Source organism: Danio rerio, chromosome 24 (assembly GCF_052040795.2).
Source record: "Danio rerio strain M-AB ecotype USA chromosome 24, GRCz13ab, whole genome shotgun sequence".
NCBI classification, from domain to species: domain Eukaryota; kingdom Metazoa; phylum Chordata; class Actinopteri; order Cypriniformes; family Danionidae; genus Danio; species Danio rerio.
Genome location: NC_141044.1, coordinates 19,884,062 through 19,910,519, shown reverse-complemented (window position 1 = coordinate 19,910,519; position 26,458 = coordinate 19,884,062). Strand labels below are relative to the sequence as shown.

The window sequence follows — 26,458 nt, the reverse complement described above, 5'->3', positions numbered from 1 at the left end:
AAGCACATGAAAGCATGTGAAATTAACTAAAACGAAAATCATAATGTTTCACTGAAATGAGAAAATGTATTTTATTGAAAACCTTTGAAGCCAAAATGACACTGTACAGAAATTCTGCTTAACCGAACTGAAAGAGTTGTTAGAAACAGATTTTTATGTGCTTAACAATAACTATCTGCACAAATGAAGAGAACACAATGAAAAAGGAATGAGCCCTAATTTATTCATGTTGCCAGATTTTGGTAGAAAAACAACAAACAAGAACAATTAATATTAATAATACATTTTAAATGGGAAAAATATAACAAATTTTCATTACTTGCATCTGACTACCGCATTAACTCTATAAGCTTGATTGGTTTGTCAGCCAAACCCTAGCAACAAGCTGAAAGATGATTATAATAATTGGACATGGCAAGTACTTTCCCATAGGAAATTTAAAAATTATCTATGCAATTATTTCTTTGTATTTATAATTACACTGACCCATTTCTTTACACTTTAAACCACCTTTAAATCTACCCACACCCGCCCCTAACATTACCAAATAAGTACATGCAATACAATATAAACACAAAAACACATTGTACGTATTTTTATTTTTTAAAGTACGTAGTTAAGATGACTTTATATGAAGTGGGACCAATAATAAAAAAAAGGTTGCTCTACAAATAATCCACATCCACCGTGAAAACTTAATGAGATGCATGTCATTAATTTTATGTTGTTTATTGTAGACCAATTCTCACTATAGTGACTTCTATTATGCCTCTTCATTAAAGATGTAAAATTCAGCACAAAATACCCCAGAAATAACTCTTTGAAACTATACCTTTTAGGTTGATCCATTAGCAAATAATTTAAAAGATGCACCTCTCAACGCTAAAAGCACGTTCAGTGTGATTGGCCCCTCTGGAGACTACAGTTTTCATTTGTGTATTCTACAACTTCACATTTATATTGCCTCTTAGTTGCTGATATTATCTACAGAAGGCATGTTGCAAAAATATGGCAGATGGCTGCTTCTCACTCAGAGCTGTTTATACTATTAAGGAAGAGAGGAAACCAGGGACCCAGGGGAAACCCACACGGACACTGGGAGAACATGCAAACTCCTCACAGAAATAACAGATAACCCAACGAGGACCCAACGGCATTGGTATTCTTGCTGTGAGGCAACAGTACTAGTCACTAGGCCACCGGTGCCACACATTCTGGATAAAGAAGGAAAAGGGGATGGGGGGGGGTGGGGGGGGGGGGGTTGTTGGGGGGTCTTCCAGACGAAGATAGTTGTAGAAAGAAAATCAGGATATATATAATGACTCGCGATCCTTTGATTGGAGGATCATGATTAGCTAATGTGGGCCAGCTGGGTCAATCATGAACTTCACTTCATTAAAAAAAAAAAATCACTTTGAAACTCCTGAAACTTTTAAAACCCAAAAGGTTGCTTTTGGGCCAATACAAATAAAAGATTAGTTTTTTAATGCAAAACTGTATGATGTAAACACCACATTAAATTGAATGTAAAGGAGAAATATTTCTTAATGCTCAAATTACAGCTTAATGGTGTTTATGCTATGACTAGCCTACTTTCTTACTTGTGCACAGCTGCTGCAACCATCCCTGCAGCAAACCTTCCTATTCAGGGCATCTTTTCCTTTAATACTCATTACAAGTAAATTTGAGTAAAACTGGCTGATGTTGGGACTGTGTTCAACAGCGTGCATTTGCTGCATGCTCCACTTACGCAGTGAGGCCGTTCGGCACTGAAAATGAATAGTCTCATCCGTCTTCTGCGCTCAGCAAGCCAACCCAGTAATGGAGGCCCAAGGTGCTGCATGGTTGGCCTCCCAATCTGTTTTCATTTGGATGGCGTTTTATTATATACGAGATGTATCTCCCCCCGACGTAAAGTATAAGACCCAGACACCTTCAGTGCTGTCAAAACTTCAAATGACAGGATGAGGAAAATGAGGACGAATCGATATAAACAAACACCTGAGCTAAAAATAATGAATCACCCACCTACACACACACACACACACACACACACACACACACACACACACACACACACACACACACACACACACACACACACACACACACACACACACACACACACACACACACACACACACACACACACACACACAAATGGCTGAATTAATATCCATAAAGCAAATAAAGATGATGCTCTTTAGAACTAATTATCTGAACGTAGTGCTCATGGCCAAACAGATCGGCTGTGTTTCAGAGAGAATTCAAACATTCTCTACATAATTCTACATAATTTTCTCTCCGATCTATTACTATGCTGGATGTTGGCCAGAGTAAATATACACAAAGACAGAATAAGAACATTTAAGATAGAGGAAAGATAATGAATGGTTTGCTACACCTGTAAATGGCTGGTGACTCAAGAAAATGTACTAGCCGTGAAAAATACAGGTCAAACAAAGCATTAAAGTGCCTCTAATTTAGATTTTTTATCATTTTTATTATTAAAATGTGCATTTGTTAACTTTTTTTATTATTTAGTTAAATTCTTAAAGAAAACAAATCAATAAGCATACATTAATAAAGTGTTAAACTGAAGTTTAAAAAATGTTTGTGATTTCAACAATAAAAATCCATAACCTGTTGAACTGTAAGGTTTTCTAATATATATGGTGAATAACTGTAAATGAACTTTTCACACTTTGCTTTTGTCTGTCTAACATAGTTATGTATATGTTAGTACTTCAAAACTCTAGACCGTAAAAGATATGGACGTACAGTAGTATTCGTGACATCACCCATAGGTTTCTAAAGAACACAAAAAAGCTACAACTAGACGTGGTCAACTGTCACCATTTTGTTCACGGTCATCGCACCAACCAGGGGTAACCAAACAAGGGCAAAGTGGCATAGCTACAGACGCCTGCTGGCATATTGCTTAGACAGACTTTTCTTTGGGAGAATCGCTTAATACCTTATTACCTGCTACTCGTTCGTGTTCTGACCTCATGTGCTTGGTTGTACACTATATCAATAAAGTGTTTAGTCCTTTATTCCACTGTTGTAATACACTGAGCCACTAAGCATTGTTCTAATGACATTTTTCTACAGGAGGAAAATGTGAATTACTTCCAAACACTTCAAATATAGTCTGTGTTAGTAAATGCAAGACTATTTATGAAATCAGGCATAAAACTGTATGACAACATATCAGATGTTTTAGAGTCTGGAGTGCATTACAGGTCTGAAGAAAATAATTATAATTGATAATTTATCCTAAATAAAACAAATATACATTTATAGAGATGGTATATATAATTTTTACTTACCTGGAAAATTGAGGCCACATGAATAGTTTATAAGCACAATAAAGTGCACACAGCATGCCATATCATCTGATAATTGTAAATAATTCCAAAAAGCAACTGACTGTGTAAAGCCACTTATTATTATGCCACTTTCAGCAGCTCATCAGCCGGAATCAGCTGAGGTGACGTGATGGTGACCAGCGAGACCTGGCTCTCTCTCAAGTGGCCACGTCCTTAATTTTGCAGACTTAATATAACCTAATATAATTGAAATGGATGAGTTATAAAAAAAAATTCAACCCCCACTCACAGTTGTCATGAAGGGTAATATTAGCTATATGAACTGATATTGTTTTTTGTACCAGGCTGTAAACACCTTTTTTTTGTAAAGTTCAACTGTAAAGTTGGCCATTTTAACTGTGGGCTCAATAGAAATCTGCTCTATTATAGAGCCAGGACTAGTGAAATTTCGATGAATTGCAGTTTCAGCTACTTCCTATTCGCTTCACGAGGGAGAGCAGGAGGTTGTTGCATGTTCAAAACATTGGTGTAACAAAACAATTGTACAAAATACAGTAACTTACCGTAAAATGTTTGAAATTTCCCTTGTTTCTATATTATATTTTAACGGTTAAATTCTGGCAACCTCAGCTGCCATTTTTTACTGCATTTTTTTGTGTGTATTTTTTTATAATTGTAATAAAATAACCTAGTAAAATTATCTTTTTTTTTAAAAACAATTTCTCATTTGAATCGTTAATCTTTTTCTCTTTTCTGTTACTCTTACTCTTTTTTTTTTGTGGTTTGCCTGTGTATCTATTCCTGTACGGTTATAAATTGCATTATAGGGTCTTCATCTTTGCTGACTTTTGTTGTTTTTATATTTTAACTTTGCAGTTTAACAAAGTAACTTTTATTTACTTTTTTGATGTATGAAACAATATTTATATGATAAATAATAAACACTAAGGACCCTATCATACACCTGGCTCAATAGGGTGCAATACGTGTTTTGTGTTTTGCTATTTTAAGACAGGTGCAACCCTAATTTTCATGTTTTGTGCCACACTGATTAAACAGCAAACCATTTGCACCACTTTGTGGACTCATGGGTGTTCCAGTCTAGAAAGGTGGTGTGTTAAAGCGCATTGTTGGCCATAAGACGTGTTTTTTGACCACAAAAACTCAGTTTTTTGACCACACTTGTTTTTATTGTTCATTATTCGTTTGCTAGAAACTAGAATTGAAAAGATGCCAGACTAATGGATGTCTTCAGTGAAGTGCGTACGACATTGTTTCCTTATTCACAAAAGTAAAGAAGTAAAGTAAATAGTAAAAGTAAAGTAAACAGAAAGTAAAGAGGCTAAATGGAGAAGGCTCATTATTTATCTTGGCACTGCAGATGGTCTGTTTAACTGTTTTGTCGCTAATGAAGCGTTCAGTTTTTTCCATTCAGTTTTTCCACCTACAAAATCCACCATGTATATAGCAAATGTGCCATGGTGTGATGCACATGACTCTTAAAGGAAATGGGAAATGAGACTCTGATTGGTTTAATTCATGTTATGCTAAGAACACACCACTAACTCATTAAGAGAATAAGCACAACCTTGATAGACCATGCTTCGTGGTCCAAACCATGTTTCTCCATCCTTAAATTAGCAAAAGTGGATTCAGACATGCCCTTAATGTTTTTGTGCCATGCGTTTTAGACTTTGCACCTATCGTTAATATAGAACCATAAATTATTAGCCCCCTTAGGAATTAAAAATGCTTATTCAAATATTTAGCAAGTGCTGTTTAAAAACACATTTTAAAACATGACAGTTTAAATGGCTGATGTCTAATAACTAATTTCTTGTCTTTGCCATGATGACAGTAAAAAATATTTGGTAACAATTTTGTTTAGGTCACAATATTAACTACTGGCTCATTACCTTCCTAGTGTTCCTATTATTAACTGTTCAATAGTAGTTATAAAGTATGATCTTATTCTGCATCCCTAATCCTCTCTAAAGTCTAAACACAATTTCTACCTTACTAATTAATGATAAACAGCTTATTATTAGTTTATTAAGCTAGTAGTTTTAGTTAATGGTTTTTAAATACCATAAATTGTGACCTAAACCAAAGTGTTACCTAATATTTTACAAGATATGAATATCAAGCTTAAAGTGCAATTGAAAGAGGTTAGGTTAACTTGGCAAATTACCAGCCAATTGACAAGCAACACAGTTTCATATTCTTGCCAAAGCCGAATATTTTTACTTCTATTTAACTATTACCGAGTGTTAATTTCAGACTCTGCTGAACATTACAAGACTGAAAAGGTGAACAAATCTCACCTCAATCCAATTTATTTCCTTGAAACATTTCTTTGGCTCTTCACTGCCACATGAACAAAAACAAAAGCAAGTCAGCCTAATGAAGGATGACTGAGGAGTGTATTGGTCCTGTTGGTGTGTGACAGGAGGCTCTGGGTGGGATTTCATCAAGTGCTTGTCTCATCAATGTCAATAGTGCTCGGCTTTATACCACCTGCTCTTTCTCTATTTTCAGTCTCGACGGTCAACAGACTCCTATAATCTTTGTATAAAAAAAATTTACTGTTAATGTTCAATTATAATGAATAAACTCAGTTTTATGTGCCAGATCTAATGTTTATCATAGAGAATTCAAACAATCTTCACATTATTTTCTGGATCAGTCAACAAAACACCACTCTCAAGTGTATTATGCCAACTTTTGGCCAGACAAAAAAAAAAAAAAAAAAACATACTCAAAGACAGAAAAATATCTCTTTTTGAAAGATGCTGAACCATTTTTGCCATACTCAGATGGTAACTTGAGAAAATTAACCACAGTTGTGAATCTGTATCATTCAAATACAGCCAAAGCATTTTTAATACTTGTTAAAATTATTGTTTTTAAACACAGAGTTTTTATTTTGGTTGAAAACTCTTTTGAACATAATTTCATTACAAGAAAAAATACATTATTGTACTTATTTTTATGAGGTCTGTTGAATGATTGATTCTGATTGGCTGCTGAACATTTGAAAAGCGTGGAGTTAATTTTAGATAAATGCACATATAAAGTAGTTATGGGAAGGTCTTGTCCACATTACAGTTCTATATCATTATGCTGAAATTTACAATCCTATAAGATCACACAGCCATATGCAGGTGGTAATGAGAAAGTTACATACTGCAATAAACCAATGCTTAACAAACAAACTAACTATAAGCAGGAAGGTGTATCAGTGTATAGAAGGTGCTCAGTGTCATTTACACAGCTACTAAACACAAGTATGGTAACACGCATGAAATTAAAGTCATGAAATAAACACTGTTTATCAACATTAGATGTAACATAAATCTCTAATGTACATTACTGATAAGAAAACAACTAAAAAGATCCATAGTAATGACAACAAAAAGTACAGAAAGTGATGTGCCATGCAGGGAATTCTGGGAAAGTCAGTATACTGTTAATCACAGTATATATTAAGGAAACCTACAATTAACCAGGTTACGGATTTTTACTAATTTTTCACATTTTTTTTGCCGTTGAAATCACAGCCATTTTTACAGTGTAGTTATGGTTTACAGTAAGTCAAACTGAACCAGTTAGGAAGGAAATTTTTTAAATTAATATTTAATTTGCCCCTTTCATGAAAACTTTAGCTGGCTTTCATCAAACAATATATTTGATGCAACAATAATAATAATGATAATAATGATAATAATAATAATAATAATAATAATAATAATAATAATAATAATAAAAATAATAAAAGTAAAGTAAAGTAAAGTAAAGTAAAGTAAAGTAAAGTAAAGTAAAGTAAAGTAAAGTAAAGTAAAATAAGGATGCTCGGTTTCTGTAACTCAGAAGACCACAATATTTTGGATATTAGAAGCATGAATTTTAAAGATATCAAATCATTAGGGATTTATGGTCAGCTGAAGTTGTAAAGAAGCTTTTTAAAGGTAGACCCCAATTTAAAGTATTTATAATAAAGCAATTATTTAGGAAGTATAGCAAATGTTTTTGTTTTGTTGATTTTGGCAGCCTGTTTGAAATTTAAAGTTCATATTATGTCATTACTTAATTTTGAAAAAATAAATAAATAAACAAATAAATAAATAATAATCAAATATAAATCCAATGATGGAAAATTAATTATAATATTATTAATTAGTAAGTTATTAACAACAACAACAACAACAACAGCAGCAGCACAATAACTAGTCCTACTCAGCAGTGAGAACAAAAACCCAACACATATCTTAAAACACAATGTATTATAATTGACTTTGGTTCATTGAATTATAAGAACATGGGCACACTCAAGATGTAATAGCATCACCACCTTGCCTATGAAGTATATTTTAATAATCCAATGGCCCGTTCTCAGTTATTCCATTTACACGTATAATACTACCACCTGCTCTATCTCTCTCGCTCGCTCTCACTCTCTCTCTATTTTCGACTGGAGCTGACGGTCATCAGACTCCAGTAAGCACATTCCTGTAAGCTGCATATGTGTGTATAAAAAGTCCATTGTTAACGTTCACATGTAATAATGGTGAAGTCAGCTTCATGCACTCCTCAGACGAGAGAGCTCTACTGCTGAGACTGCATCTCAATTTTCTCTGAAAGGTGTCGAATATACTCTTCGCTCCACAGATCCAGCAAACCCAGAGGAGTTTTTTTTTTTTTTTTTTTGGTGGGGAAAAAGTTGAAAAGCGTGAAAGCGAAAAAGAGAAGTGTGTGACTGTGAAAAAGAAGGGATGAATATAGTTGGGCTGGATTTTAAAGGGGTGGTTCACTTTAAAACACAACCTAAGTTTTACTCTCAAATCTATATAATTTAGGATTATTTGATAAAAAAAAAATAAAAAATTATACAAAATATAAATAAATAAAAAATGTGTTATTCCCAAATAACTTTATTAAAAAGTATTTCTGAAAATACTTTATTTTCCAAAGCCATTTTGAGAGTTACAAACAGAATTCAAGTAATTTAGAGAGATAATCTCTAAAAAATTATTTAACTTTATTATTATTATTATTATTATTATTATAATTATTATGCAAACGGAACAAAGAAATGCCAACTGGCCCAGCAGGGACTTGAACCAGAGAACTTCTTGCTGTGAGACGACAATGCTAACCACTGAGTCACCATGTTGCCTAATAATAATAATAATAATAATAATAATAATAATAATAATAATAATAATAATAATAATAATAATAATAGATTTATTATTATATTTATTTACATTTTAAATTATTTTATATAATTATTTATAATAGTGAAAATATAAAACTAATATTTATGCTTATTTTTTTGGGGTTTCAAACTTTAAAAAATGCAGAGCACAGTTGAATATTTCATTAATATTTTAAAGAGAATCTTCCTCTTTAGAAAGTCATCAAGCAAGTGAGAAATTTCTAGATTAAAAAAGCCATTTAGATGACATGTTTATTCGACAAATGTGCGTTGACTTACAACTGGTGAAAACAGTGGAAAGAACTTAAAATATTCTATCAATTTTGGACATACATATACTGTAAATCAGAACTGTAAAGGCTCTACTTATGCATACAATAACAACAAGACAATGTGCTTTTGTAAAATAAACATACAGAGTGACAAGAATATGTAAGCTATCATTGTGCTAAAAATATCTACAAAGGACTTCAAATTGTACTTTCATGTCTGCCTGTGAGCTTTGACAAGTGCATTAAATTACCTGTGTTTTTAAAACGTACCTTCTATTCAGTTATGTATGATATCAGCCTGTTCGAATAATTCAGAAGACTAAATGCTATTAAATCCATTCAACCTAAAATAACACAATGCATTTCAGGGAACAGTCCTTCCCTGAAGAAAAAAAAAGAAAGATAGAAACCTTGAACCAGCAATGACACAACAGGCACAACATTTAACAAAGAAAGTCATTTATTTCTCGCTTCACTGAAAAAAATGGACATTCAGGGGAAATTTGTTTCATTATTACTGTCATCATTTATACATAAAACCATAGATAACCCAGACTGAGGGCACTAGAACTTATATTTCAAACCATTTATCTTGTTGATTCCACCCAAAGAATCACTCTAACAAAATTATTTGTGTACTTAAAACAATATTTGATCTTCTTCTGTAATCTTCTTAAGGTTCTTAAGGTTAAGTGTTGTATTTACCGGCATCTGGGCCCATGTTGACAAATTATAATTCGCTTGATGATAATAAAGATGAATACCTGCCGAGGAGGTTAATGGGGCTCTGTGTGTCCCAAACGATATTGCCGTATTTTTTGTTTCCTATGGTTTTGCATCTTGTGATCTCCGTCTTGTCTAATGAATGCAGAGTAAAGTCATTCGTCAAACTGGATGTCTGATAGATCATCAGAGGTTTATCTATGCACAAGGTGCCAGAGCTGAGAATATTAACCACCTCGCAACACGTCACATTGACCTTCATTTGCATGTGTTTTGAGGGGCATTTTGGGTAACACTCAGCTTTTCAATGCCTTGTATGAGTCTTCTTTCTTTTATTAAGTTTAATGTAGAGACTGTACATTTGATAACTCAAAGCTATATCTTAAGCTCATTTAAAGGTGCTACAGAATGAATTTTGGATACAGTAAGAGTTTAGTACATGAAAATGAGCCTAAAACACATTGTTTCTTCAATCTCATGTTAATCCATTGAGGGCCAAATCCCAGTGACAGACCAATTGAAACAAAACACGGTAATTTTTTAAACATTAGTTGATGTGTAATGTAGTTGTATGAACATAAACACTACTTTGAATGTAATACGCTCAAAAACAATGCAAAGGGAGACATTGGCTTTTAGCAAAGCCTACCTATAAAGTTTCAGGACTACAAAAAACACATCCGGGTTAGTGAAGTCATAAACCCTTCAGGTTATGCGCATACCTCACAGCGAAGAAGCGTGGCCAGAGTCACTGTATGTTATAGCAGAGAAGGCTACAATGGCATCTAAATGCTGTTATTTCCACAAAGCATCTTCTGTTTCTGTATTTGGGCTTCCAAAGGACACAACACAAAGAGAGAAGTGCTTACAATTTAATCTTAAATATATTCCAGATTATTATTAAAAACATATAGCTCTAGCATTTGACAAAGGACAGCTTCAAGAACCTCTCCCGGTTCAGTGCTGGATTCGGCAAAAAGATAAAAAATAAAAAGCAGCTCCAAAGATGAGAGAAGAAGCTATGGATTATGAGCCACAACCTTAATTTTAGCTTGTTAAAATTGACCTATTACAGTGCATGCATAGTTTCTAGCATTAATGGTATGTTGTAGTAAAGAGAAATGCTCTTTGGCACCATTTACAATTTAGCTACAAATTCCCATTTATCCATCTAACCGCTGTAAACGCCCACAATCTTGTGTCTCTCTATGCGATCGCTTTCCGTGCGTCCTTTATCTCAAATAACAAACTCACAAACATAAAAAAGACTTTTATTTTAAAGGGCAGGCATGAGGTTTAGCTGTATCCACTTAATTTTTTTGTCAGATTCAGGCTCAATCTGATATAGCAGTTACTCTTACTGACAGTATTTACACAATAGCGAAAGCACATGCTAGTAGAGGTGTGGCGCTTCCTGGTGCCAATCTGCAAATCACAGTATATTATGTACATTATGTTAGCTGAACAATCAGAGCCTCTTGGGGGCAGGCTGGGGGAACTAGGAAGTGTGTTGTTTTCATGGTAGCTGTGTATATGTAATCAAAGTAAAATATATAAAAAAATAACATATTTTTTTTTACAAATGAATCATAAGCACACATTGCTTTGCACCCCATAAATACAAAAAGCCTTAAACACACAATCTGGACCACCTATTTTTTATGCACACCCCAGGCATTGTTTGATCGGCAACAACGTTTCCTAGTGAGACTTCAACAATGATATATTTTTCTCCTCTATTTTTAAGTTTACCTTAGCTTGTATTATACTCTCATTGCTTGTGAGACTGTTATATTAAAAACAACACTTACAATACAGCAGTGGTGTAAAGTACTTAAGTAAATGGTCTTCATTACTCAATTATTTTTTGGCTACTTTGTACTTGTACTGAGTATTAAAAATATAAGCAACTTTTACTCCCTACTTGACTACATTTTTGATTGAATATATCAAACATGGCTGCAGCCAATGATGAAGCCGAAGCTGGCACATCAAGCAGTGCCAGCACTGATGACCATCCATGGCCTTACCTGAAAGAAATGTTTTCATTTGCTGTTATTCAGAATAGCTCTTACAGGATGCAGTGTCTACTTTGTTTGCCACGAACCACGAAAATAAATGCTTTTCAGAATTTATCCTCAAATTTGAGAAAACACATTGAAGTAAGAGTCTATTTAATGTTAATTTAATGTGAATTTTGTGAATTTAATACAGTTACTGATATGGCAAAACCACTGTGACATGAAATGACTATGTTTTAGCTTATTTTTTTTGTGCATCGTGAATAAACATTTTACATTTTGCATCAGGTGCATTTATCTGTGAGTTTGTGGTGTATTTTTCATTGAATTTATATGTAGTTTACTAAGTTGAAAAAATAAAACTGCTCCTTTTCGTTTAATTTTAATAAAGAGAAAACATCCTAATCAATTGAAAAACTACTCAAATTAAAATATTTGCCCTCCTTTGAGACTGACAGGTGAATCACATGAAAGTCAGCTCAGAATTGTTTTTACTATTTTTTTACTACTTTTATTTTTTTTGAAAATTTTTTTTTTTTTTAATTTATGTTGTTTTGTCATTTTGAAACATTGAGGTGTTCAATTTAATGTCTTTACTAGGAAATAAAACCTTTCTTAGTGTTTTTGAGCCTACATTCACTGTGAGTAAAATACTTAAGTTCTTTTAAAATTGTATACTTTAATAATTTTATTCAGGTCTTATTGGAATTGGTGACTTGTAACTTGTAATGGAGTAATTTTTACAGTAAGGTATCTGTACTTTTACTCAAGTATGGCATTCAGGTACTCTTTACACCTCTGCAATACAGCGGTCTCAGTTAATGCAACCAGGCATAGAGAAGAATGCAAAATTTGGAAAAGGATTATACATTTATTTAGCACCTCTCAAAGAGACAATCAGTTCAACTTTTTATGCACTGTCATATCACTCAGCTCTTAATTTCTGAACTGAAAGGATTGAAAGACAATAAACTTAAAAAAAAAAAAAACAATTGTGTTAATGCAAAGACTGATATTAATTCCTGCCAGTGTTTTAATGTTAGGTGTGACTTTCAAACATGCTGTCAAGGGTCTACAGATAGCCCTTCTTGGCTAATTCTGGCACAATTTACAAATAAACTAAACTAAACTGAACATCAGAGCAGAGGCCGTTAATATTTACAACCATTGAAAATGTCAGATTTATTTATTACTTATTAGAAACTGCACAAGTTTTTGTTATAATGGTTTCACTGTATTAACTATTATCATGATTGTTATTTTAAACAGGAAAAAATTGAAACTGATATTTTTGTCTTTCATTTGGTTTCAAACTTTAAGCCACAGAGATTTTTTTTTTTAATAAAATACTGCTCTTTTAAACAATATTTAAAAAATGGGCAAAACAGACAACCAACTATTACTATTACTATTATTATTACCACTACTACTATTACTACTACTAGTACTACTACTATTCCAATGCATGTTCAGGAAAATTGACTGGTCTGAATTGAATTATTAGAAAAAAGACATACAAAATGTATTCAATTAATTTAAATTAAATACAAGTTTATTTGTACATTGCTTTTAATAATAATTATTGTTTCAAAGCAGCTTTACAAAAGGAGGACATTATTGCCTTACAATCAAGTTCAGAAAAGTGAATTAAGATTATTTTTTATTAAGATTTTTTTATTTTTAGTTTATTAAGATTATTATTATATTATTATGTCACCATAACTTTATTATTTATTAATAACATTAACTAAACCGAAAAGAAAATAAATGAATGAATGATTAACTAGCAACTAATAGCTTTTAACAGATTTGAACAGTTCATAGTTAACCTGCAGTTACGTATAGCATGTAAGTGATGTGTACATGTTCAGTGAAGTGTGTTTGTGTATTAAGTATATATGTTGTCCTCAATGTCCTGAATGGTTGGCCAGATCTCTTTACAGGTCTTGAATCCTATCAATGCATTTATGCACAAGGTGCCCTCGATAAGAATATTAAAAACCTCGCAACACACTGACCTTCATTTACAAGTTTTTCTTAATGCCATCGTGGGTAAAATTCAGTTTTTTATCGTCTTGCTGTGTTTTCTTTCTTAACTCTTGGTGAGTTTAATGTAGTGATTCTTTGAAGAGCGTGAGCAATCAATAACTCGTCCTAAAGCTCATTTAATACACTCATAGATTTAATTGGAAGGTTAAAGAAAAAACATTTATCCAGGGAAATGATATCAGTTTCTGCATTACACTCAGGTTTAGATTAATTTTATTATTGGTCTGGGGACAAAGTGGAAAATGAAAATTGATTTTGAGAGATAGCACTTTTCAAGGAACGCTTAGCATTATAGAAATCATTCTCTCACATGATCAATATGTTCTGGATCAGGCCATTCAAATGTAGCAGAGCTCCATTTCAAGATTGTGCCTCATAGAAATGAGAAATGGGATCATTTGGTGCTCCAAGAATATAAAAAACACTGAAGATAGTATGTGTTCAAACTAATTGCACTTAATCTGAAAATAATTAATTCAACCAATCCAAATGAGTTACAAATTGATGATTCAGGGTACGTTTAAGCACAACCATTTGGTCTCTGAGGGCCTGAAAAGGTGATAAATAATAATAAAAAAAAGTGTTTTTAAACTATCACAAACATGAAATGCATCAGCATTCTTAGGCATCACCCTGTATACATTTGCTTATTTCTTCTAGGAACCTATTTCTGAATTAAGCATACAGCTGAAGGCACAATTATGGACCCTTTTCACATTTCCGGGTTTCTGAGTAGCAGAAGTCATCATAGTTGAGTAACCTATATATATATATATATATATAGGTGCTGTCAAAATTAGTGCATTAAAGCATGCGATTAATTTGAAATAATTAACGCGTTAAAAAAATTTACGCAATTATCGCAGTTGCAGGTTTTTTTTTACTTCCTGTTGTGGTGGACGTGTTCAACATGCAAGGGATGTGGATAAGACCAAGGAAGCAATTTTTGAAGGCAAGTTTCAGTTTAAAACAATTAGTCGCATCACCAGGCTCTCCAGAGTTTCATGCAATTTCACGTGTTTCATTTTAAACTTTCGACTTTTGTATTAATGTAATTTGATACCGCATGGCGAATGGAAAGAAAAACCTCTGCATTTCGTGACTCAGTGGTCCTTCAAAGTAATCAAATCGCTGCTTACACGGTAGACTTTTAATAAGAGTATTATCTTAATCATATTAAAATCTGAGTATTGGTGTCTTATGTAGATGTACTCAGAAAGTCTCTAGTGAAGTCGCGAGCTGTCAAAGATAGCGCATTACTCTGGCTTTCAGCATGAGCCCTCCAACGTTTAGTTTAAGCAAATTTGATGAACGTGATCATGCGTGTTAAATCGGAAGGGAGTGGCTCCAGCGCGTTGTGCGTGTATTTCTGTGTGTGTGTGTCTGTGTCAAGCCCAATGAGGGGTGTCAGGGGTTGAGTGACCAACGTATCCGAGTAGGGGCGTGTGCGCGTGAAACGTACCTAAAGAGCGGTGGGGGTGAGTTGCGCACGACGTACCTGAAGAGCGGTGGAGGTGAGTTGCGCGCGACATAGCCTACCTGAACAGCTAGAAGGGATGCGGTGGAAAGGGGTGTGCAATGTATTTAAGGACCGGTTTGCTGGAGATTATCATTCATTTGCGGGCATCCGGGAGTCTCTGTGCATTTGCGGGATACTCCTAGTCTTAGCAACTGGATAATTATAAAGGATGATTAAGCAAAATCGTTTCTACTTTATAATTAATGTTCTCAACTCACAGCAATAAAACTTTACAATGAGTGCAACTGTTTGTATTCAATACTTTATTATTATTATTTTCTAATTTCCATATCTGCAATGCCTGTGTTTTGGCATTTTTTTGCAGTCCACTTAGACTCCAACATGGAAATCAATGTTTTCTTTATAGGTATTGATTGTTTTGAAATTCAAATGGCTTTAACATGCCTGTGTTTTAATTTCTGTAATAAATATGGCTGTCAAGCCAGGATCTTGATGGTTTATTGTGGTTATGTTGTTTACATGAAGAAATCTGTGTTACAAGTTAAACCAAAATTCTAACAAACAATTATATTTTGAATTTAAATAGTTTTTGTCTTGCATTTACATAAATTTTACATTTAAATAGGCAAAATTTCAAGTTTCAGTATTTTAAATGTGATTAATCGCAATTACTTGCGATTAATTAAAAGAAAAAGGTGGGATTAATTAGTTAATTTTTTTAATCGATTGACAGCACTAATATATATATATATATATATATATATATATATATATATATATATATATATATATATATATATATATATATAGTATGCCACAAAAGTGAGTACACCCCTCCCATTTCTGCAAATATTTATTTAGAACTTTTCATAGGACAACACTGTAAACACTGTATAAGAATGTAAATTTATTGTCCTCTCAAAATAACTACAAATACAGCCAATAATAGCCATGGGCGTAAATCTGATTTAACAGTAGGGGGGGACAATAAATTTAAAATTTCTTTCCAGCATTTTTTTGAAGGGGACACAAATAATACAGCCAAATTGTACTAATAAAGATATGTCCCCACAGTTAAAAATGGTTTCATCATTATTATTATAGCATGGAGACTACATCATTATGATTATTTTCAAAGTTTTTCTCAGGTTCAACGACAAAGCAATTTTTTCTTCAATACTATTTATTGCATTGTTTGTTGTGTTGTTTACAGTCAACAGACTGACTCCTGAAGCAGAATAAATGCAGGAAAAGACATTTTCCATACTCATAATAACTAACTGGTTTACATTACACTTGTTAAAATGACCAATCATATTGTAAATCAGTGAGCCTGTGAGGTTCATCTGCTAAACAGCCACAACAAACATAAAAAAATTGTTCATCCCAAAATAATTGTCATTATCCCTTCAATAAAGCACAACACCCTTACCTGACACTGTACATTTGACTGACCCTGCTCTGCCTGTTCCTCAATCATTTCTTTCTCCTTTGTCTGTGATTAATATTGTAACATTAGTATTTTGATAAGCGCTAATTCTGAAAGCCAAATTGCCTTAATACGTGAAGTTTTTGTTCTTGGCGTTAGCTGCACTGAAAAATTATCTTATGTCAATTTTCTCTGTCATTTCATCCAATACATGACACTGCAATGCAAGTTTATTTATGTTGTAGCACATTTTAATGATAATTCAAAGTGCTTTACATAAAGAATATAATAGAAAAGAATAGAAGAATAGAAAACTATCATAAAAACAATCACAATAAAAACAAAGAATTAAAAAAGGTTAACATTTTAATTTCAAATTAATTGAGTCACTTAAAACAGAATAGAAACTGATTATACAATAATACAGTGCGGGGTTAGTGTGCACAGTGCTCATTTAGCAAATACACAGCAAAACAATATGCTAATTGGGGTCGTTAATGTTAAGTTAACAATATGCCAAGTCGTCACAAATTAAACAATGCATGAGAAACGGCTTAAGCTTTAGCGACAAGCTAACGTTAACTAGATAAGTAATTTCAATCACTAATACAGCAGATTCATGGAGAATTACATCCTTAATCAGCATTTTTGCCGCAACTAATTTATGAACGAGTCGGTATTAGCTACATGGAAGAGAATCGCTTTATTTAAGGTGAATAAATTCCCCTACTCACTAACTGAAATTCTACATTTACCCAGCCGCAGCCGCACACCTGACGTGTGCGTGTGTGTGAGTAGGTGAGATGCGGGGGAAAAAAAAAGCACACAGTGGACCAATCCACTTTGAGGAAGGGGAGGGGGAACTGAAATGTTTCTAAATGCATTTTAAATGATAAATGCGGTTTTCTTTCTACTTTCTACATTTTTTTTAGTTATATATACATATATTTTTCACAATTCAATTTTTTTAATAAAATTTTTTAGTGAGGGGGGTGGGGCAAGCTTTGGATGGGAGGGGACATGTCCCCCTGTCCCCCCGTCCCCCCTGGGATTTACACCCCTGATAATAGCTGAACCCTTGGCAACAAAAGTGAGTACACCCCTAAGTGAAAATGTCAAAATTGAGCACAATTAGTCATTTTTCTTTCCCTGTGTCATGTAACTCATAAGTGTTGGTATCCAAAGATAGCAAGCGAGTTTAATTTGGTCTAAAAGCTCTTCCATTCAACCAGACCACTGAAAGTTCAATATTGCACCTCATGGCAAACAACTCTCAGAAGACCTAAAAAACAAATTGTTGCCTTACATAAAGATGGCCTAGGCTATAAAATGATCACAGTGCAGCACAGTGGCCCAGACCATTCAGCGCTTTAAGAGGACAGGTTCTTCCCAGAACAGGCCTCGCCATGGTCAGCCAAAGAAGCTGAGTGCACATTCTCAGAATCACATCCAAAGATTGTCTTTGAAAAACAGACAGATGAGAGCTTCCAGCATTGCTGCAGAGATTGAAAATATGGGAGGTCAGCCTGTCAGTGCTCAGATCGCACACTGCATCAAATTAGTCTGCATGATTGTGGTCCTATAAGGAAACCTCTTCTAAAGATGATGCAAGAAAGCTTGCAAACAATTTGCTGCAGACATGCAAACTAAGGACCAGGATTACTGGAACCATGTCCTGTGGTCTCAGACAAAGATAAACCCATTTGGTTCAGATGGTGTCAAGTCTGTGTGGCAGCAACCAGGTGGGGAGTACAAAGACAAGTGTGTCTTGTCTACCATTAAACATGATGGTGGGAGTGTCATGTTCTGGGGCTGCATGAGTGCTGCTGGCATTGGGGAGCGACATTTTTTTGAGGGAAACATGAATTTTAACATGTACTGTGACATACTGAAGCAGTTCTCTGAGGAAACTGGACTGCAGAGCAGTGTTCCAGTATGATAATGACCCCAAACACACCTCCAGGATGACCACTGGCTTGCTAAAGAGGCTGAGGGTAAAGGTGATGGACTGGCCAAGCATGTCTCCAGACATAAACCCCATAGAACACCTCTGGGGCATTCTGAAAAGGAAGGTGGAGGAGCACAAGGTGTCAAATGTCCACCACCTCCATAATGTTGTGATGGAGGAGTGGAAGAGAAATAAGGTGGCAACCTGTGAAGCTCTGGTCAACTCCATGCCCCTTGATATTTCACAGTTTCACTTAGGAGTGTACTCACTTTTGTTGCCAGGGGTTCAGCTATTATTGGCTGTATTTGGAGTTATTTTGAGAGGACAATAAATGTACACTGCTATACACACTTTACACTGACTACTATTCATTTTGTCAAAGAGTCATTTCTGCAGTGTTGTCCTATGAAAAGTTATAAATAAATATTTGCAGAAGTAGGAGGGGGTGTACTCATTTTTGTGACATAATTTTTTAAAGTCCTATTAGCTGAAAAAAAAAAAAATAGCGTGATACTGATAATTGCAGCTAGAAGAGAACAACGTCAAATTTACTGTCCTGCCCAAAGACGCAATAGAAACACCTCACATAAGTGGTAAATTTTTTTTTGTTATTTGAAGCAAAGATGATATAATACAAACAGTTGAAATCAGAACTATTAAACCCCCTTTGATTTTTTTGTTTTACCTTTTTAAATATTTCCTAAATTATGTTTAACAGAGCAAGGACATTGTCACAGTATGCCTGATATTTTTTTTTTCTTCAGGAGAAGGTCTTATTTTTTTATTTCTGCTAAAATAAAAGCAGTTTTAAATTTTTTAAAAACAATTTTATGGTAAAATTATTAGCCCCCTTTAGCTATATATTTTTCAATAGTCTACAGAACAGACAATCATTATACAACAACTTGCCAAATTACCTTAACCTGCCTAGTTACCCTAATTATAGTAACCTAATATCTAGTAAAATATTATTTACTGTCATCATGGCAAAGATAAAACAGGGCTCGAAATGTACTTTTTTACTTGGTAGCACTGGTGCTCCCAACTTTAAATATTTAGGAGCACCAGAAAAAATTTGGTAGCACCCACCAAAAATGAATAAGCACCGCTGCAAATTGTACATTAAGGGATTTATTGTATTTAAAAACAACATCAATTAGGACTAACAACAACCAGAAACATCTATCTAACTAATGCTGTGATGACATAATATTTGTGCAATAATTCCAAAATAAATGTCTTATAATTATTAAATATTAATGATGACAATAGTGTCAATAACAATAACAATGAATTACATTTCTCATTATCAAGCTGTCTTGAATGCTGTTGAGTGCGAGTTTTATCTTCTATAAAAATTCTGTTACTTTATGAAAAATAAATTGATGGTTTGCATCAAACACAAATGAAGCATTGCAGTAATAAATATTGATTTTTGTACTATTGCTTTATATGCATATCAATTTGATAAATACTATTTCTGCTACAAAACAAAAGAAGGCCTCAGAGCAAGAAGGTCGCTAAGTCGCTGGTTCGAACCTTGGCTCAGTTGGCGTTTCTGTGTGGAGTTTGCATGTTCTCCCTGAGTCCGCGTGGGTGTCCTCCGGGTGCTCCGGTTTACCCCACAGTCCAAAGACATGCGGTACAGTTGAATTGGGAAGACTAAATTGTCCGTAGTGTGTGTGTGTGTTTGTGTGTGGATGTTTCCCAGAGATGGGTTGCGGCTGAAAGGGCATCCGCTGCGTAAAAACGTGCTGGATAAGTTGGCGGTTAATTCCGCTGTGGCGACCCCAGATTAATAAAGGGACTAAGCTGACAAGAAAATGAATGAATGAAAATTAATTAAGGAGGGTGGCACACTGAGTAGCACTGTCGCCTCACAGCAAAAAGGTTGCTGGTTCGAGCCTTGCCTGAATCAGTTGGCATTTCTGTGTGGAGTTTGCATGTTTTCCTCGCGTTTGTGTGGCTTTCCTCCGGGTGCTCCGGTTTCCCCCACAAGTCCAAAGACATGTACTATAGGTGAATTCGGTAAGCTAAATTGCTCGCAGTTTATGTGTGTGAATGAGTATACATGGGTGTTTTCCAGTAACGGATTGCAGCTGGAAGGGCATCTGCTGCGTAAAACATATGCTGGATAAGTTGGCTTTTCATTCTGCTGTGGCGACCCCTGATTAAAAAAGGGACTTAGCCAAAAAGAAAATGAATGAATGAATAATAATTAAGTATAATAATTAATATATAAAAACTCGATTTGGCTGAGTGGATTGTTTGCTTCTTTAGATGATATTTTGAATATTCATAAAAGCCATTTTAAGGCAAATAAACATTGAATATGTCATTCTGATCAAATTTCAAGGGATTTTAGCAATTAGCAATATCACAAAATCATTCTGTCTGCTTGTCATCACCGCAACTTCTCAGAAATGCCCCCGCAACCTTAATTGTTAGTGAAAATGGTAACTTCTTAAAAACCTGCAACAAATGTGCTGTGAAAGGAGCCTTCAGCATGATGATTTCTGTAGTTCTTTTATACTCTAATCCAGACTACATATGGTACAAAAAATGATATGTAGATGAGTTTGCTGTTTGGCAGACAGAGAAAAATAGACGTTGTCTTGCAGCATGTCGGCGATAATTAAAGTGTGCATTAATTTAACAGCGTTTAGTCCTACCATACGGAAAGATGCTTTTTCAAAGCCGTTATTCTTAAGGGAAGAGCCAGATGCTGGGATCATTTCAATGCTTTCTCTCTTCATCTCTTTCATGTTTGAGATTCTCAATTTGCTTTTTGAGCAGCAGTCCTTGAAATGCCATAGTGCAAATCAGTACAGTCACTGATTAAACTGCCTTATATGTCTTAAAAAAAGGGCACAGGGCAACCGAATATCTAATACACTTAGTAAATTGTCAAAGAACTGTCAATGCATGCTTTTCAGTATTTAACCACTGTACGGCTAAACCGTAAAGCCAAAAATCTCGAAGCCATCAATCATTTCAAATATGTTTGGTACTGAGACACACACACACATAGATCAGTATTAACAGCAGAAATTCAGCGCTTTATGGAGACTAATAAAACACACTGAATGAATCTGTAAAGGTGTTTAAAGCACCCGGGGGTGTATAGAGTCTCGCTGATGACAGGATTCATTTCTCAAATGGAGGCTGATGTGAATGATGCATTATAACACCAGCTACTATGCGATTCCACCTGCTTCTGTGTTCAGTTTTATTTATTCTTAGTAACCCACATCTCACTCGAATTAAAAACGAATCTATGTGCCTGCTAATTATTCTGTATTCACTGAGGTAGCATTCAAAGTGGATGATATTTCAGCAAATATGACTAAAGTCATTACTTTTTGAGTCAAGAAATACCTGTATATTATACAAAAACTGTGAATAGCTTATATAAAGAAATATTCATAAAAATAAATTGTGAATAGCAGAAATTTACTGTGTCTGCATGTTCTTACAAGGGTCTTAATGCACAAGGGCTGACAATTAATTTATGCAATATATAAGATATATGGGTCAAAGGGCAGATATTGCATTTTGGCATCTGTATCAAATAAAAAAAAATTACAAATTCAAAATTCAAATGCAAAAACGATTTTAGAGGTTCCAACTATACTTTAGTTATAAAAATAAAAAAGAGGGTTAATTAATGTATTGTTATTCATGCAATCCACAACAACACAACACAACACAACACAATCATTTTTGGGGACTTCCCATAATTATTTTATTATGCCAACCCTACCTAACATTTATGTAGGTATTTATATAAAATTCAGTAATATCACTTTTATGGCAAAGAATAAGTCCTTTTCCTGGTCTTTAAAGTGAAATATAGAGGTTTTTGCATCTGAACTCTTCATATATATACATATATATATATATATATATATATATATATATATATATATATATATATATATATATATATATATATATATATATATATATATATATATATATATATATATATATTAGGGGTGTAACGGTTCACAAAAATCATGATTCGGTTCGATACGACACAGTGGATTTCTCAGATTTTTATTTTTGTTATGTATTAAAACTAACATCATGAAAGTATGAACTTGTTTTTTTCTTTTACTTTAAACAGTGAAAGAGCTATACTTCTGGGGTTTCTGCTTAGCAGCAAATTAAACAAATCCTTTATTATACTCAAAACTAAAAAGCTGCTTATAAAAAAATTAATGTAATATTGTAGTAGTTAAATATATATAAATATATATAAGTTATATATATAAGTAGTTAAACAGATCTGCTTGAATTGGCACCTGCTATTTCAGTGGATCTGAAAGCAGGAATTATCTGACTGAAATGGGATTATGAAGGAATCATGTAAAGAGGCTCTATTACATTTAACGTTTTCTTGAAACCTAAAATTTCCACTACCGTTTAAGATCATATGCACAGCTATAAATGTACCAATCGCCTTTGTGATTTGTTTTGCCCCGTTCGAATCTGTAGGAATTGCCTGTCTGAATGCTGTGGGAATAGTCGCATGTAGTGTGCGGGTTTTAGTTTTCATCTATAATTCCAGTTACTGATTTCATGATGTCAGTGTAAATGAGTTGATATGCTCAAATATTACCGCCAAAATAACTTAATGTCATAGCAGATGTCATTGTTTTTTTCCACCACTCTCTTGCCATCACCCTCTGTAAACGGAAGTTCTAAACATTCTACCTAAAGCACAGGTCTATATGGCGCCCTCTATGTAGCTGCTAAGAAAAAGGTCTATAGGAGGATTACATTAACATTACTAGCCTTTTGCAAGCATCTGCCTGACTGGAGTAGTGTTTGGAGGTGGGCGGGGAAGGCACCATGTTGCCTGTCACGTCATTTGGGATGTCTGAATGAATCACTTAGTTCATTCGAGTCATTCATTCTTTTGTCATATAAGGTGAAAGAAAGCATAAGAGATGAGTTATTGATTAAATCAAATTGTCTTTGTGAACCGCTTTGTAACACGCTTTAACACTGTTTAATTGTTGTTTATTGTTTTATTATTATTATTATTATTTTTTACCAGTAAAGCTTTATAACTAAACAGATTACTTTAAAATCACAATAATAAAAAAATCAAAAGAAAAACAATCAAAAGAAAAACAAAATAGTCCACATCAAGCTAGGCTTTTTAATGCATGAAAACAATTAAGCTTTAAATTAAATAACACGTTTGTGCCATAAAAGCTTTATATCAAACATGGCAACTCTTCCAAATAGATGTTTTTTATGAAACCACAATTTAAGTGAAAAATAAATTCAAATAAAGAATACAAAAGTTACATAACCTTCTAAAATATTAAAACAACAGTGCTCAACAAGCTTGGCTTTTTTAAATAACTAGAATTAAATAAGCTTTAAAACAACACTGTGTGGCTTCACTTGTTGGACTTGGCTTAAGGTTTTTTAGCATTAAAAACACCAGCACTGAACTTTTGATAGGCTGAGTCTGTTTCTTCTTTGTGATGATTTGAAGTGCTTCTTTTGTCATTACTTGTTGATCACAGGATAAAAGCTTCTGCTAAATGAGTAAATGCAAATGCAATCTTTCTTTATACAAATATTAGACCAATACATAAAGTCTGCATAAAAAAAAACAAAACAAAAAATGGTGTATAAATGGACAAATTACAAATCACTTGTAATTGTAGAATTTGAATAACTAAGAAAATACTTTGTAGTTACACATTGTTTGATGATTTAATGAAAAGTCTAAAATTTAATCCATGATGCAACAAAAATTCTGTTTTGCTTAAATATTACTGAGATTCTCATTGCAGTGTACAGTGAAGCTACAGTTTAAGATCAGAAATGCACATTATCATAATATTAATAATAATAACTACTACTAATAATATAATTAATAATAGTAGCATTATTAGTAATAATAATAATATTAAAATAATTAATGATCATGATGCACCCGTCTTTAAAGAGGATTTAGAACCATTTACTAATTTCTACATCCAATTCTGCTGTAGTATGAATTCAAGTAAGAAAGACGAATGACTCAAACCTGATAGAGGAGATGAGAGAGATGAACGGATCAATTCTATTTCCAGCTTTAAACGCAAATGATTGGCTTCTGCCTTTCCGTGGTGAATGACTCAAAAGACTTGAAATGAACGATACCACCTGCACAAATGTGCGCATGCGCGGATGAATGAATCATTCCCTGAGAGTGAGTCGTAGTTCCTGAGTCATTTTGAAGATTTGTTCAAAATGAATAAATCGTTCAAGAATGACCCATCACTATTAATGTTTGATATGCATTGTGTATATATGTCATATCCGTTCTGACGTCAGCTGCATATGTGAATGAATGGCGGAAGAAAGTAATTCCTCATACAAAAGGGTTTTAGACTCTGTGTTTGATTTTCTTTTTTATATACATGATTGTGCCGTGGAACTGTTGTATAAACGCAATATTAACGCTAAGCCTCCCACCAGTGCTGATATACAGCCATATCGCACTGCTACTTGTGTGATATCGGGCCAGATGGGGTGGCCGTAAGCGAGCCAACGCTGCCGCATTTGAGCCAGAATCGGCCCGCGAGTAATGTGCGGTGCGGCCCGGAGCTGGCGCAACTCAGTCTTCATATACCTTCATATAAAACCTTTTGGTATGACATTGGTACTTGATACATGGTATTTCAACCATTTGAGTTGATATAACAGCAAACGCAGGCTATAATGTAAACACGAAGTGTAGGCACTGCATTTAACTTTTGAATAAAATGCAAACAGGTTACATATCCTATAACAAAAATAATAAATAATAATAAAATAAACAATAAATAATAATAAACTTTTTTTGATTGCAAGCAATAAATAATAGTAAAATGAATAAATTATTTTTTAGTGCACAAGAACATCAATATAAAAACAATAAACCTGACTTCCTTGCTAGCTGCCGCTTGGTTGGATCGTATTTTTGTCTGTTCTTCATCGTCCACTGCATCACTTCCTCTTTTTTCACCTTTATTATTAATATCACAACTATTCGGCCGTTTAAAGAAACTTCTCACACTCTGCTGCTTTGACATTTTTGCAACTGTACGCAGTGGTGACAAAGAGGATACAAAACAGGGGTAATCGCCATCAGTTGGACAGGAGTAAGAATTACAGTAAGCTACAAATTAGATCACCTTCAGCAAAATCCGTCAAAATGATGGATCACCTTCAGATATTTCTGTCACTGCTGAAAAAAATCCATCAATGACGAAAAATATTCGGTTAACGCGACCTCTGATATATATATATATATACACACATACACACACACACACACACACACACACACACACACACACACACACATACAGGCATACATGGTTTATGAGGTCAATGTGACTTTTTGGTGGTTTACGGGGACATACCTTTGCCAACATCCTACGAACATAAAACTTGTGCCAAAAATTTTTATTTAAGCTACAAAAGGCAAACAACGCTTAATAACAGCAAATTCAGTTTCACAACACACTTAAATTAACTATGTGACATTTCACAGGCTTATGGGGCCAGACAAAATCATGGTTTACAAGGTCTGTTTACATGTTACACACAAACCTAGCCCCTTCATGGTTTAAGAGGACTAATTAACACATTTTACATATCACACTATTCTGCTATTGCAGTAAGGGTGACAACAGAACAGACTCTGGCTTTCCTCAGCTAGACCCCTGCTAAACCCATCTCAGTTGCTAAGGTTCTGCCTGTCACTTCTTAAATGACAAAATCCTATTTTGCTTATAATACGCTTTTGATTTAACAAATCTGTAGGCTTATTGTGTTGTATCAGTTAAACAATCTGTTTAATGTACTGTTGAACAATGAGTGTGTATGGGTGTTTTCCAGTGATGGGTTGCAGCTGGAAGAACAACCGCAACGTAAAACATATTCTGGATAAGTTGGCGGTTCATTTCACTGTGGAAACCCCTGATAAAT

At 34.0% G+C, this 26,458-nt stretch overlaps 1 long non-coding RNA gene across 2 annotated transcripts in view; it reads right to left on the bottom strand.

Annotated features, from left to right (window-relative positions):
* The window catches only part of LOC141380661 (uncharacterized), a 155,060-nt gene that overhangs the window by 71,056 nt on the left and 57,546 nt on the right, over positions 1–26,458 (bottom strand). The gene's annotated exons all lie outside the window — the stretch shown is intronic.